The sequence below is a fragment of the Globicephala melas genome, chromosome 19 (assembly GCF_963455315.2).
Source record: "Globicephala melas chromosome 19, mGloMel1.2, whole genome shotgun sequence".
Classification (NCBI taxonomy): Eukaryota; Metazoa; Chordata; class Mammalia; order Artiodactyla; family Delphinidae; genus Globicephala; species Globicephala melas.
The window spans coordinates 41,746,840-41,762,389 of NC_083332.1; the positions used below are offsets into that span (position 1 = coordinate 41,746,840).

Sequence of the window (15,550 nt, forward strand, 5' to 3'; positions counted from 1 at the left end):
TAGGGACAGATGTACACAACAACAGACAGATGACTAGACAGAGAGAACACATACGTGAACAGGTGACATATTACATAGGAGGTGGGGGTGGGCACAAGGGAGTGGAAAGAGGAGGGTATTACAACAGTAATAAGATGTACACTGAAGGGAGAGAGAGGTCTTCCTAGCCCCACTGTTCCCTTACTAGAATACTGCCTTCTCCACAGCTCTCACCATTCATTCATTTATTCTTTCCTTCACTGATTCAATAATTACATACTGAGTAGTTCTATGAGCCAGTTTCTTTGCAGAGATAAACACATAGAATTGGGGGGCCAAGTTAAGGTGAGACAGAAAGGTAGGGGGAGGGAAGGAGGATGGAAGGAAGGATGGATCTGATAGCTGCAAGGTGAGCGGGGGTCCTGACATTCCCTGCCTTCCCTCTCATGCCCGACACACGGGGACAAATGGCTTATCCAAAGCAAGCTGACAGAGGAGGCAGGCGGGTGAGAAGAATGAAGAGAGCTCCCAAAATAAGACACGACGAAAGGAAAGGAGAGGAGAGATGACAGCACGCTTGGATCTATTAGACTGTCTATTTTTAGTGGCCTAAGGAAGATCCTCTCCAGTGACCTTGCCGAATTACGACACAAACAGAATTAATGACAGCTCTCCCAACCTTCTCTTCCAAGTCAGCTCGTCACCAGATCACTTCTGCAGCCGCATCCCCTAAAACCCCATAACGTCCTTTAAGGACTAATCCTCACAGGCTTTTGACCTGAACGTGAGCAGATGGATTTACTTCAGCTGTTTTCTGCCTTTCTGATTGTTTTTCCTGAAGAAGTTTAAAGACCAGGTCAGCTTTCCTAAGTACTCAGCTTTCAATGCTTATTGCTGTGGTTGTTTTGCCTGTCAGTTAAATGCTACCCATCTTCAGAAATGAGGAAAATGCTCCTGGCAATCAGGAAAGATGCTTGCTTTTAAAGGCATCTTAACTATCTGAATTATTAAAACTAGAAAAAGGACCAAAACAATTCTGGTATTGACCAATTCTAGGCTTTTCTATGCATGTTTCAAGTGTCCTTTTTTTTTCTTTAAGGAAACAGAGCATTTGAGCTTTAACAAGCTGATGGATATGGAATAACTGACTTGAAGTACAGGACCTTCTAGGTATTGCAAATCTTTTCTAATCCCGTTTTATTTCACCCAGATTCCCAATAAGAATTACATCTTTCTATTCACATAAAGCCAAAATTGCCTTCTTGTAATAGAACAATTTTTAAGTAAGACACAGTATACACCCTGCATGAAATAGCAGTCCTTCCCCAAAGCTGAAATTATGTGAATTGTAAAGCAATGTGGAAGAACATGTTGGGATATTTCAATGTGGTTCATTATGAAACACAGTCTTTACTCCAATTATGATGATGTAAAAATATTCCTGACTAAGTTGAGTACTGGAAGGGAGGAGAAAAATAAGGACAATTTATGAGTCAGAGTGAATGAACCATGAGTGTTTTTTTTTTCCTCTCCTCCTCATTTCTTTATAATTTAAAAAAATATTATCTGTCCTAGACATAAATTTGTAATTTTATAGTCTCATCATGCAACTCGAAGTGTCTCTCTCGCAAGGAAGGTATGTGAGCTGGCCACACCCAAAGTGAACTAGTGGTCTAATAACTGAGATCCCTCTATCAATTTCCGGTACAGCCAAAGAAAACCCCAAAAAACAAAAAACAAAAAAAAACCCTATTCTGTCAAGAGGTACCAAAAGAACCAGCCAGTTTATTCCAAAATAGAAACAGGAAAATAGTTTACGATACTAAAGGACTGAATCATCGAAGTGTCAAATTAAATAAGGATACCATCAATTTGATTCTAAAGTACCCTGTGGTATGGAAGAATCCAAGAAGGGAGGTCAGCAACTACCAAAAAGATAGCACGAGAGGATTATCCCTGGAGGCCCCCCTTCATTTCATCCAGTTCATTCATCCAACACACACCTGCTGACCTCCTAGGGTGGACGTGGGAATGTGCTGGAGACTGGGGACAAAGGGGTGGACAAAATTAGACCTTGCACTTAGTGAGCTTGCATCATCATCTAATTTTGGCTGCTCTAACCTCACGCCTGGATAGAAGTACCCAGAAGATATCTTGAGATGTGCCACCTAGCTCAGAATAAATTAGCCAGTAACAAGGAAATGTGCTGTGATCAACACAACTGGCCTGCACGTCAGGGGTGCTGAGTTCAAGCTCAGACGCTGACACTGTGACCACGGGCAAGCCTCTTTGCTACTCAGTTTCCCCATCTAAGCAATCAGGAGGTGAGTAAGTTGAATGTCTTAGGAAACTTGAAGCTCCATTTATTCTATGAGGCAACAGACTCATTTGTTGAACAGACTCATTCAGAGACTTCAAACTAAACTATAAACAGAGACTTCAATCATGTATTATATATTTGAAAGTTGCGAAGAGAGTAGATCTTAAAAGTTCTCATCACAAGAACAAAAATTTGTAACTGTGAGGTGATTGATGTTAATTAAGTGTGGTAATCATTTTGCAATGTATACTTATATCAAATCATTATATTGTACACCTTGGACTAGTACAATGTTATATGTCAATTATATCTCAGTAAAACTGAGGGGAAAATCCTAAACTAGAAGCAGTAGAACATGGAGAAAACAAAGGGCACTCTCCTGCCCACAAAAGAAAACGCCTACCCAGTAGAAAAGAAAAGGAAGGAATTCAGGGAGTTGGTGACTGAAATACCCATGGGAAAGCTTTAGAGTATTATAATCCTGAGTTCAAATCCTCTGCCTTGTAATTAAATGGGTGACCTGGAGCGAATGACTCAACTCTGTAACTCTTGTCAGTTTCCTCACGTGAAAAGTGGTGTGTCTCTAATGCCTAACTCACCGGGTCGCTCTGAGCAGGTAAAGAGGTGATACACTCGAGGCACTCGGCACCACTCCAAACACACAAAGGGCGCTCAGTAAATTTTACCCAAATTAAAATGATGAGTTAACAGGAATATTATATATTGGAAACTCCCACTAAGACTCCCGCTAATCTTGTTCAATTTTCTATCCCCAGCACCTGGCATAGGTCAGCCATATAGAAGGTGCTTGGTAAATAAATAAATGTTAACTCTGATTAACTCATACTGATTGGAAACTCTGATTGACAATTATGTATATATGATTAATTAAAAATGAGAACACAGATTGGTTATTACTTTATAAATGCAGTTTGTTAGGGGGAAAGTATCTTTCAAAATGCATGATAAAATGGTGTTGAAAAGGTCAGACACCGGATACACCGACAAAACCAACATCCCATGTGGCTTCTGAGATCAGCAGAGGCAGAAGCCAAAAGGCATGAGTCAGGGACCAGTTGGAAGCATGTGCTGTCCCAGTAACTGTCCCGAATGAGCTCTTCATTCATTGAACAAACAGTTCAAAAGGTCCTTTGAGTAACTCCATGGTGCCCTTTGGCAGAAGAGAGGCAAACAGAGCTGACACCAAGAGCAGAAAATGTGAGCACCCGGGCTTGAGAGAAAGTGCTCCAAGTAGAAAATGAAAGGGGGTGGACGCAGGGAAAACAGCGGGCCCTTTAACTAGTCTTCGATACAAAGCAACGGGACTGCTGTCCAAAAGCAAAATCCCAACATAGCAATGGAAAGCGCCAGCCTTCATTCAGGCAGCTGCACAGCACGCACACGCACCCGCACACCTGGATGTATGTGCATCCACACACATGAATACATGTATGTATCCACATGCAGAAATACACACCCCAAGGAGGTAGAAATGACTCTAAAATAAGAGTCCACTTTGAATCACAGCGAACCAGCCGTTATGATCCATTTATTATGATGAGTAAAGGGGAACGTGGTGGCTCCCTGTAAGTAGGTCAGGCGCCAATTGGTAGTCAGCTCCACAGACCCAGGAAGATTTAATGAGGAGGAGACCAGACAAAGACAGAGATGGAAAGAATGCCCCAAGTGCATGTCCCCAGGCACCACAATCTGGCAACGGGGCCCAGCCCACGTCAGTTCTCTCACAGCTGGGCCAAAACAAACTTTCGGAAACTCCTAACATAGGATCAACAGTCCAGGCTGAGCCTTGAGCCTTGGCTTTGGCAGCAGCAACGCCCAAGCCAGAATTAAAAACAAACCCTGAATCGTATGGAGGTCAGGACGCGAGTAGCAGGTATAGACAGTGCACAGCATACAGAGAGGTACGGAGGGGACAGCTGCAACAGCGTGGGCAAGGCATACATAAAACGGCACTGAGCTTGTGTCCACAAAAGCCAGTTCCCTTTGCTGGGATCTCTGTGCCACCATTCCTGTCCCTCATCCAGGCCGGCCAGTGTGGCTGGCATCTTCCCCCCCGGGCTGGCAGATGGAGAGGCCAGGCGCATTAAATCCAGTGCCTACTCACTCCACCACCACGAAGGTCACCGAGCTGCAGCTGGCCACCTAGAGTCTTCCTTGAGAGGCCGGATCCGGTGGTGACAATGCCATCTCCAAGGCACCTTTCCTCCTCGATCTTAGGACACCTCCTGTGGGGACACCAAAGTCTGCAGGGCCATGAGAGGGTGCAGCCCAGCTTTGTACTGGACAGCCCAGAGAGGCAGCCTCCCAGGACAGCCAGAGAGGCGGCCCCGATCCCTGGCATTGCTGGCAGCCCTGAGAATGAGCCACTGTGGCGAGACACACACCCACTGCTAATGAGTTCCACACAGACACCAGCCGGAGAGGCAAGAGCAGGGGCTGCAGCAGAAGCAAAGACGGGGCGGGGCAGGGCCACATGGGGCCCACTTGGGCTCATAGGTGCTGCCGGCATAGCAAGGAGGACCCTGAAATATTTGTCTTCCCTCCAGCTAAAAAGCATCTTCTCCCCAACCCACTCCTGGCTTAATTAAAAAGAAAATGGCAGCCAAAATTTTATGGACATTTTTAAAAGGCAACTACTATCGTCTATTACTCTCATTTCATTGTTTAATTAAAGAGCATTTTAATGTAAACAAATGTAAAAAGGGACATTTTCAAAATAAAAAGACACTTGGCAACCTAATACTTGCACACTGAAGGAATAAAAGCGTGCATAAATTTGCTTTATAACTTTGGATACCATATAAATTCATTTTTCACATTTTATTTGTAGATTTGTAAAGCAGTAAAGAGAGCAGTCTCTGGAGCGAGTTGCCTGGATCTGAATTCGTCCTCCTGTAGTTACTACGAACTGGACAACCTCAGACAAGCTAACCTAACTTCTGTATCCCTCCATCTCCTCATCTCTAAAGTGGAGATAAAAACGGTACCTCCCTCATAGGGTTCTTGTAAAAATGAAATAAGTTCATTCATGTAACGCACTTAGCATACAGCGAGGCCTCGATAAACGTTACCTACTTACTGTGATCATTATCATCGTCATTAGTATGATCTATGTTCGGCAGTCGAACTGAACTTGGAACTTAAATGTTCAGGTTATAATGGTACATTCTTTGTGTATAATTACAGTTATGGAAAATCCAATACTATAGAGGTATGCAGACCAAAATAGAAACAACTCAATGCAATTTCTCTTGCTGAAAACTCAGACTATCTAGAGAAAACAAGAAATCAAAACTCCCAGACCTTCTCTAGCCTTTTCTCCTGCCCTCTCCCCCAAGGATCCAGAAAGGAGAATACTGCAGATGTTCAGCTACCTTTAAAACTTTTAAAAAATATTTTTAAAATATTGCATTAAATAATTGCTCATGTTGATCACTGCATTTTGGGGCACTCAAATTTTAGACCCTGTTGAGTGACTCCCTCACTTCATCCTGGCCCTGGCCTTGGCTGGGAGGTACTGGGCAAGTCACCTGGGGACAGTAGTAGAATGTAGTTCTGCTCCAGCAGGTGTGGGCGAGGGGGCCGAGGCCCTGCATATCTAATAAGAGCCCTGGTGATGGATATGATGCTGCTGAGGCTTGGGTCACTTGGGAAAGGAAGTAAACACCTGAGCTTCATTTTGGTGTGTCTCTTTGATGTCATGGTCATTTTCAGACAACTTGGAAATTCTTTCATTATTCATGGGAACCTCTGTTGTTAAATCTGCTGCTAAGTCCTTGGACCCAGAGGCAGGGAACATTCGTTGTTTTGTTTTGTTCTAAATCAAACAAATAGAATAAAGCAAATACCCATTGACTTCTGGTGACTGCCCTTTGGGGAGTTCATTTAACTTCCTATTTCCCTTGTTCCTCTGCCTGGCTGTGGAAGCAGGCACAGGAATGTCACAAAGGACAGGATGGGGGTGTGCATCAGTTAGCACTGCAAAAACACCCAGGCTCCGTAGGGAATAAGTTGCTGATGACAGTAATAAAGCAGCACTAGTTCGACATGCCCGAATTAACTCTTTCACTGCCCTTCCATAAAATTCCAGGGAGGAGCAAGAACGCAGGTGCTTTGGACTTAGTAACCTGGGGTCCAGGTGACGGTTCCTTCACATATTAGCTGTGTGACCCCAGGCATGTGACTTAACTGCTCTGAACCTTCTTTTTTTTAAAATTTGGAATGTGATACTAATGGTGTCTACCTTATAGGATTGTTGCTGTGAGATAATTCATATAGATTTACGTACGATGCATGAAAAATAACATTACTTTTCCTGAAGTCCAAAAAAAGCACCCAAGCAGTTGAACATTAATAAGAAGCTCCCATGGATGTACGCTGTGTGTTAATTTTCACCTCTGTTTCCAAGTCCAACCCTGTCTCAGAAGGTGTGTGTTCAAAATAGTGTTTTTCTGTATAAGCCTTTCCTAATTGTTATACAGAATAATGCAAAACTTATTATGGTGATATTAAAGCATCTTCCATCCTTGGGTGGAAGAAATGGTTAATATATTTTTTATTAAAATGCATGTACCTGGAAATATCCTTTCAAAAGGAAGAAAGCACCCCTAAACACACACACACACACACACTCACTCACACACAAAGTTCACCGTTCTCCTCCCGCGTATCCCACACCCTGTAGCACAGAGCACTGTGTCCTACACGTGGTGGATCCTGGCAAACACGAGCAGACTGATTTCACAGAAGGAAAAGCTTGTGTGTCTGGTGATCTGCTCATCTCTCCACCATTTGGGGGGTGTGTACTGCCAGACTGGTCTGCCAGCCTCACTAGACTAAAAGGATGGAGAAGAGAAGACTGGAAGAAATGGCTGTCAGCCACGCCTTTAATTTTCACCAAGGTCTGGGACAGAATATCAGACAAGCTTGCTTGTCTCTGAATGAGACATAGCAACTCAGGCCAAGGATTATAAGAATCCACATGTGACAGTGGCCACTCAGCAGCACTGTCCAAAAGCCCTTACCCACTCTCCTGTGGGGGGAGGGGCACTCTTCATCAAATCCTACTTAATGGGGCCATCTGTGCCCCTGCCCATGTAAACAAGCCCCTTGGCTCTCATTCAAGCATTGTTGCAAATTTCCCTCTTCTGGACACTATTGCTCCAGGCTGTGGGCCACTGCAAAGAACCTTTCTTCCTTCAGGGATTTCTCTGTCTAAACAGGATTTATGATGATCCTTTGGCAAGGATCTTTGAATCACTGGCTTTCACAGTATAGCTAAAAGGGTATTTCAGGAGAATCTACCTCTAACAAGCAATACAGCCCTGCAGATTTATCTCTTTTGATGAAACGGGCACAGCCCGATGCTCCCAGGATACTGTCCCTGGACAAGGTGCTACTGCAAAGCCAGTGTAGACCACATGGCACTGAATGGACCAGCTGTGTCCCAAATAGCTGTGTGACCTTGAGGCAGCTGTTTAACCTCTCTGAACAGGTGGTCTCATCGACAAAATGTACATGATTAGGGGACTGTCATGAAGGTTAAATTGTTGCTGTGAGATAATTCATATATATGTACTTTTGTATGATACACAAACAATAACATTACCTTTCCCAAAGTCCAAAAAAACACCCAAGAAGTTGAACATTAATAAGGAGCTCCATGGATATACACTTGTTTGTAATTTTCCCCTGTTGTAGTCGAGCGCCCGGTTTGTGGTGGGGCTCAGTACACAGTACCTGATATTTTTGGTAAGGGAGGTGTGCCGGGAAAGAAGGGGCATTGACTGACTGCCTAGAGCTCTGCCTTTGAGAAAGGCTATGAGTCCCCGATCCCAGGCAGGATGAGATTAGTACTGCTGTGCCTCCGAGAATTTGCCAACAAGCTGCCTTCCCCCTGGAGGTACAGTACTTGCGTTTCAGCTAGAGGAGCACAAATCCCGCCTCACCACTCCAGCACTTGTTAAGCTCAAATTTCGTTTGTACCAATTCTAGACTATTTTCTTTGATTTATCGCCTACAAACCCCTCTTCCAATTCCTGTATCCTGGCTTGAAAGGCATGGCTGTCTTTGCTTCTTCTTTTCTCTTTTACAGGGTGATGCCAAGAGACCGAAAAAGAAAACCCTCCTTCTCTGGGGCTCACTGAGCTGCTTTTCCACCTGGAGAAGCCATCAATAACCTCCATCAATGGCTCACAGACTGAAAAAACGGAGGATGGGTGGAGAAAAAAAAAAAAAAAAGAGAGAAGAATAGCTCCCTCTGATCCAGCCCATCTTGGGAGAGTGGTATTTCTAATCCTGCAGACACATGGAAAGAGCTCTGGCCAACCCCATTTTTTAAGGCGCAACTAAGACTCAAGAGTGTCTAACCAATTTCCAACAGGCATCTAGGGAGAATCAGGAGTATAAGTGGGACCCAGACCTGCCTGACTGCACATTCCGTGCACTTTCCATAACACCACGTTATTTCTAAGTGGAAAAAAATATCCCGTAGGCTCTTATTCCTCAGCAAACACTCTATGCAAAGGTCACGAGGAAGTAAAGCCACCGGCAGGTGTAACTTCCATTCCAACATATGAACACCTGAAAATCACTTAATCCCTTTAAATGTCAGTTTTCTTATCTGAGGAAAAAATGGGTATAAGCATCTTTATTGATGATTACACAGGGGTAAAATGAGCTAATGGAGCAAAGAGCCTGGCACGATACAGAAGCTCATTACATGTGTGTACTTCCTTTCTTGGCTCCAGAAGAAAATGTGTTTTTTTTTTTACCATAAGGTGCCTGTGGCGGAAAAGTGAAAATTTAATGTAAAGAGGATGATAACGATGAAACTGAAGCTATTGCATAGGCTGATTATACAGGTGGTACTCAAATGCAAAAACACAATGGCAACTGAGAAAAGAAAGGAAAAATAAAATTAGTAAATGCTACATCTCACCCACACAGTATCCTAACAAGTTTCTTGCAGTCAAGACAATGAAGAAAGTGAATTATGAGGTACCTTAAAAGGAAGTGTACAGGTTTTTACAATCAACACCACACACTTAAAGGAGGAAATCCTTTTAAATTAAATACTAAGTCATTAGACAGCTATAGAACTCAGCAATATCAAGCTTCCCACATATTTGATGGGACAGATAAAACAGCTTTAACATTATATAGTTCACTCTTCTATTCATCTTCAAGACTTTGCAGCATCTTACCTCTTCCTATCAAGGATAAAGCCTACTCTTCTCAAATATCTTCACTTCAATTTACGTTGGCCAGAAATGCATCTGTACGTTCTCTGTGTGCTTAACACCCACGTCCACATCATTCACAGGTATGGAAACACAGAGACATTTAGTTCAAGTGTTTCTGAAGCAGGAGGTGGCAATTATGTTGATCCTCTGATTCGTGGACTATAATCACTTGCTTGAGAAACCCCCACCCCCAGGAGATGCATTATCACTGAAAGTAAATTATGGTGTCGTCTGTTCATTCTTCTGTAAATCGCTTCCATGTCTATCCCTAGATATAGATATATATCCTGACAATATATAAAAGTCAAAGGAATCTCCCCAACACTGAGAGTGAAATCAAGGGAGCTAAATCTGTGATGGTGTTTGTCTACAAGACTTCACAGTTTCTTGCCCTCACTCTGCTGTTTCCATGTGTAGAAAAACAATGCACAGACCCCTGCTATGGAGTAAATATGAATATATTTACTGAGCTCAAAACCTCTGCCTTCTGCTTGAGACATGTGATACATCAGTGTTCCTGGTGGCAGCAGGAACACTTAATATATCAGTGGGGATAGAATACCTTCAGTATTAGCATCAGCAGAAACACTGCAGTTGTCCCTTGGTATCGGAGGGGGACTGGTTCCAGGAGCCCCACCTGCGGATACCAAAATCCATGGATGCTCAAGTCCCTTGTATAAAATGGTGCAGATTCTGCATATAATCTACAGACACCCTTCTATATGCTTTAAATCATCTCTAGGTTACTTATAATACCTAATATAATGTAAATGCTATGTAAATAGTTGTAAATACAACGCGAATGCTATGTAAATAGTTGCTGGCATGCAGCAAATTCAAGCTTTGAATTCTGGAACTTTCTGGAATTGTTTTCCAAGTACTTTTGACCTGCAGTTGTTTGAATCCATGAATGCAGTGGATACAGAGGGCTAACTGTGTTTCATATTATGCTATTACCCTAATAAAGGGATAGAGAGTCCCCAGAGGAAACCATGGACTCTCCCACTGAAGTACAGTTGTAAAAAATCCCCTGTCACACTGGAAGAAACAGATATTTTCTTCAAGAACTTCCCAGAAATTTTGTAGGATGGTGTTATCAGTCTCAAAACGTAAAGAATTCTAATCTAACAGACTTTTTTTTTTTTTTTTCTTTTTTAGTACTTGGGCCCCTCACCGCTGTGGCCTCTCCCGTTGCGGAGCACAGGCTCCGGACGCGCAGGCTCAGCGGCCATGGCTCACGGGCCCAGCCGCTCCGCGGTATGTGGGATCTTCCCGGACCGGGGCACGAACCGGCGTCCCCTGCATCGGCAGGCGGACTCCCAACCACTGCGCCACCAGGGAAGCCCTCTAACAGACATTTTGATGAACAAGCCATCAAGCATTTATCAGCTGCTGCTTCGTGCTGTACTTTGCACTAGAGATCATGAGGTAGGTAAGCAATAAATGCTCCTGTGGTGGGATCCTAGAATCAGCCACTCAAAGGAAGTTCAGAGCCTCTTAGCACAGGGGGGAAAACTGAAGGAACAAAGCAAAACTATCAATAATACCATTTGGGGAATCTGTGGCAGAGGCTAAATGAGAAGCCTCTGTGGCAGAAGCCCAGGGCTTCTGACTGCCTAACCACAAGCAAAGTGTTATCTAGCCACTCTTTGTCTCCAAGCTTAAAAACAATTTCAAAATGAACACCCATATGTGTATAAAAGGTGCTATCACCCCATTCCAGCATGCCTGCATTTATTCCTAAACTAGGAGTGGTCTGAGTCATGAGAAGTTACAGAAGTAGCCAGCCTCGTGGATTCTGATAAAGCCTTTCACATGCAGGGGCATGGCAAATTCATTCAGGTAGGCACTGTGACTGAGCATGCTGTGTTTTTGTTTTTGTTTTAAATCTTGAGAAAGATTATATTTCAAAGTTACAGTAATCAAAATAGTATTACTCTATTTTTGAGTAAATTTAAATTTAGACTTACCCTAACTAGTCACTAACCTTTCCTTTCTTAGTTCTGCGTTTTGTTTCTTTTACTTTTTTTTTTTTTTAACATCTTTATTGGAGTATAAGCATGCTCTGTTTACTAGGTGCTGGGGATACAATGGCATGTACGATAGGTCTCTTCACTGTCTGTATGAAGTCTACAATCTAATTAGTGATCACTAATAGATAACCAGGAGGAAGGAACAGCTGCTATGGGAAGAGTTGCTCAGGAATAGCCTCTCCAACAGACTTATTGAAGGCTGGGAAGCCTTGAAGGACAGGGAAGAGTTAACGATGGGAAAAAAACAGTATTTTTAAGTGTGGTAATTCTTTTCCTACCGTGGTTTTCTTTGAATTTTATCATAGAGAAAACACTGATTTTTTTACCCCCTCCCCAAGATGTTTTCTGAAAAGCATTTGTACATATATTTATATGTATGCTTTTACTTTGATTTGTGTTATGAAATTTATCTTACTCTGTGTGTGTATGTGTGTCTTTCCCAATCAGCATTCAGCTGTGAGTCTTCCAGACTCTGTGGTTAGGTTTTGATGCTTAAACTCCTTAGCATGGCCTGAAAATGGAAACCCTTTTACAGCCTGGCATCTCTTACCTTTCTTGATTCAGCTGAGCCCTGTGCCTTGCAGAGTGCCTGGTCCAGTCACACCAGATCAATTTCATCCCTTCAACATGCCAGGTATGTTTATGCTTCTGTCATTTGCACAACACATGCTCCTGGAGGTCCCAAAATGAACTCCTTTCCCTTTCCCACAGGGTAAATTATGTCTCAGTCTTTAAAATCCGTCTCTTTTCTCCAGCTTTCTCTGCCTGACTCATCAAGTGGAATTAACGGATCAATCTCCTGGAAACCTTTCTTTCCTTTGTATAATTCTTGACTCACGTTGCATTATGATTATCAATTCAGTTCTTAGGTTTTACTTATTGATATTTTTAAATGACCAGATAATGCATACTCAGTGTCAAAATTTTGAGAAATAAAATGTATAGATGAGAAAATAAACATTTCCTTCCACTATTTTCCCCTATTTTTAAACACAATTGAGATCTTTCTTCTACTGCACCTGACCTCACCACTGCTAAACATTCTTCAGGAACCCTCTTTATTTTTTTATTTTTTATTTTATTTTTTTGCGGTATGTGGGCCTCTCACTGTTGTGGCCTCTCCCGTTGCGGAGCACAGGCTCCGGACACGCAGGCTTAGAGGCCATGGCTCACGGGCCTAGCCGGTCCGCGGCATGTGGGATCTTCTCGGACCGGGGCACGAACCCGTGTCCCCTGCATCAGCAGGTGGACCCTCAACCACTGCGCCACCAGGGAAGCCCAGGGAACCCTCTTTTAACAGTAGTGTAATTGCCTGTCAGGATGGACAACAGATTATATAACCATTCAACCTCCTACTGTTGGGCTATTCAGTAGTTTTAATTTTTTCTTAATTAAGAAAACTTAATTGTGCATTAATCTCTGTCTATATACCTGTGTATTCTCTTAGGAGGGATGCTGACAAGTAAAACTGCTGGGACAAAAGAGATGATATTTTAAAGCTCTATGTACATATTGCAGATTATTCTCCAGAAGATATATTTTAATTAACACACCCACCAGTAGGGTGGAAATGGCTGTTACACTCCTCTGTCCCGTCATGGTAGCAACTGCTCCACCCATATATTATTGTAAAAGGTGTAAATGCATAGTTGCTTCAATTTCTCTTTCTTTGAATAGCAACACAGTTGAATTTTTCATATGTTTGTGTGTATGTGTGTGTGTGTGTGTGTGTGTGTGTGTGTACAGTCACACATACAATTCTGGGAACTGTATGATTAGGTCTTTCCCCTGTTTTCCATTGGGGTGATGGTATTTTTTTCTTATCCACTTGCAAGAGCTGTTTATTCAAATATTAAAATACTTCTTTAGATCATATTAGTTTTGAGTATGTCCCAGATTTGCTCTTTAGTCATAATTTTGCTTATGATTTTTTTTAAATAAATTTATTTATTTTTGGCTGCGTTGGGTCTCCGTTGCTGTGCATGGGCTTTCTCTAGTTGTGGTGAGCAGGGGCTACTCTTCGTTGCTGTGCGCGGGCTTCTCATTGCGGTGGCTTCTCTTGTTGCGGAGCACGGGCTCTAGGCGTGCGGGCTTCAGTAGTTGTGGCACATGGGCTCAGTAGTTGTGGCTTGCGGGCTCTAGAGCGCAGGCTCAGTAGCTGTGGCACACGGGCTTAGTTGCTTTGTGGCATGTGGGATCTTCCTGGACCAGGGCTCGAACCCGTGTCCCCTGCATTGGCAGGCGGATTCTTAACTGCTGTGCCACCAGGGAAGTCCGCTTATGATATTTTTGATGTACAAAAGTTGGCAGTTTAATTTGTCCATTCTTTACTTTGTGATTTTTTTTTTCCTTTATGGTTGTTTCTTCACATGCCTGGCTCCCGGATGTACCATGACCTCCATTAGGACAGGTGTCCTTCTTTATTCATCTTTGTATCTCCAGCACTTTATGGAATGGCAGAGCCCGGGATATAATCATTCCTCCATAAATCCTTGCCTGATAGAACTGTATTGTATTTTCTTAGTAAAACTCATCTCTCAAATGATTTGCTTCTATATATGAAAATGCACATATATATAATTTTTATATATTGAATATATTTCATATTGGATAATACTGCAAATACACGCCTCTCTTTATTCACTATTCTATTATTTCTTTTAAATACTTAAATTGATCCATCAAACTACATATCCTAAAAATTGATATGAAAATTTAATGGTATTGCAAAGATGAGCCACTCAGTATAATAGTAATGCTAGGATGGGTCACACAAGATAAGTAGGGAGAGTATCTGCTATCGATTGCAATACAATGCAATACAATAGAGCCGATCAAAATGGTGGATGACTATCAGAGTAGAATGTTATCTGCTAGATCAAAACCCAGAACATCCCAAAGGGAGCCTGGGCACTTTTTTTTTTTTTTTGTATTCTCCAAACCATAAAGGCATCGTATAACTCAAAAATCTTCACTCTGAATATATTCTGAAATAAAACTTGATTTCAAATAGCTGTATAGTTGACTAATGTGTTCTGAAATCAATTTGTGTTGAAAACATAGATGTGACTTGTAGTGTGAACACAGAATGGGTTCCAGGAAATGTCACACGAAGTCCATGTAGCATTCCTGACAGGGAGGAGGACAAAGAAGAGAGAGGTGCCGATGACCCGCTCTGGTCCGCGCACCACGCCCGGTGCTGCAGCTTCCCATTTCAGTGGGAGTTCACCTAACAGTCTCTCCCCTTCCCACTTGGATGAGGTCCCACTCAGAGGCTGTGGACAGGAGATCCCCACCCCTGGAGGAAACCATAGGGCTGCTTGTCCACCCACATCCTTTTCAAGAAGGCTCAGCTTCCTGGGCCATGCCGGCTTAAATTCCTTCTAGTGGCACCCTGACATCTGGCCAGGTTCCCAGCTCCACTGTCTGCCCAGGTGACAACGAGGAAACTCCCCCTTTAACAGGTAATAGCTGTGTAGAAAGGAAGAGGCAGGGACATAGGCCTCACCCAGGGCGCTATGCTGCCAATAGGACTGTGTAGACCAGTGAGCCTCTCATCATAAGAGGGGGAAGAGTTGGTTAGAAAAAAGTGCTAGGCAGTGTGTGAGCACAGGTGAGAAACATGCAAACCATACCACCGGACAGTCACAGGAGCCAGACGGGACCTGACATGCTACTGTCCCCCAACATCCACACCCAAATCACGGCTCTGCTCCTTCTTGCCTCAACCTTAATGTGAAATGAAAAGCCCAGATTTAACTGAATTTCAGGAAAAAGAGGCCCTCTGGGGAGAAAGAATTATTTGATAATAAACTTCTGGCATCATCTTCTTATATCCAGTCATTTATTCATCCATCCATTCATTCAAAGCTTAACACCCAGTTAAAGGCAGGATGCACAGTGGATAACAGAATGGATTTTAGCATCAGGAAGGTCTGAGTTTAGTCTAGAGT

At 42.9% G+C, this 15,550-nt stretch overlaps 1 protein-coding gene across 2 annotated transcripts in view; it reads right to left on the minus strand.

Annotated features, from left to right (window-relative positions):
• The window catches only part of CDH11 (cadherin 11), a 145,826-nt gene that overhangs the window by 97,450 nt on the left and 32,826 nt on the right, over nucleotides 1–15,550 (minus strand). The window contains exon 1 of one of the 2 annotated variants that reach the window (XM_060288882.2): nucleotides 4,425–4,546. The exons of the other annotated variant lie outside the window; for it this stretch is intronic. The gene's annotated coding sequence lies outside the window, so the exon portion shown is untranslated. Of the gene's footprint in view, nucleotides 1–4,424; nucleotides 4,547–15,550 lie in introns of those variants that run through there. 2 annotated transcript variants of the gene reach the window in all.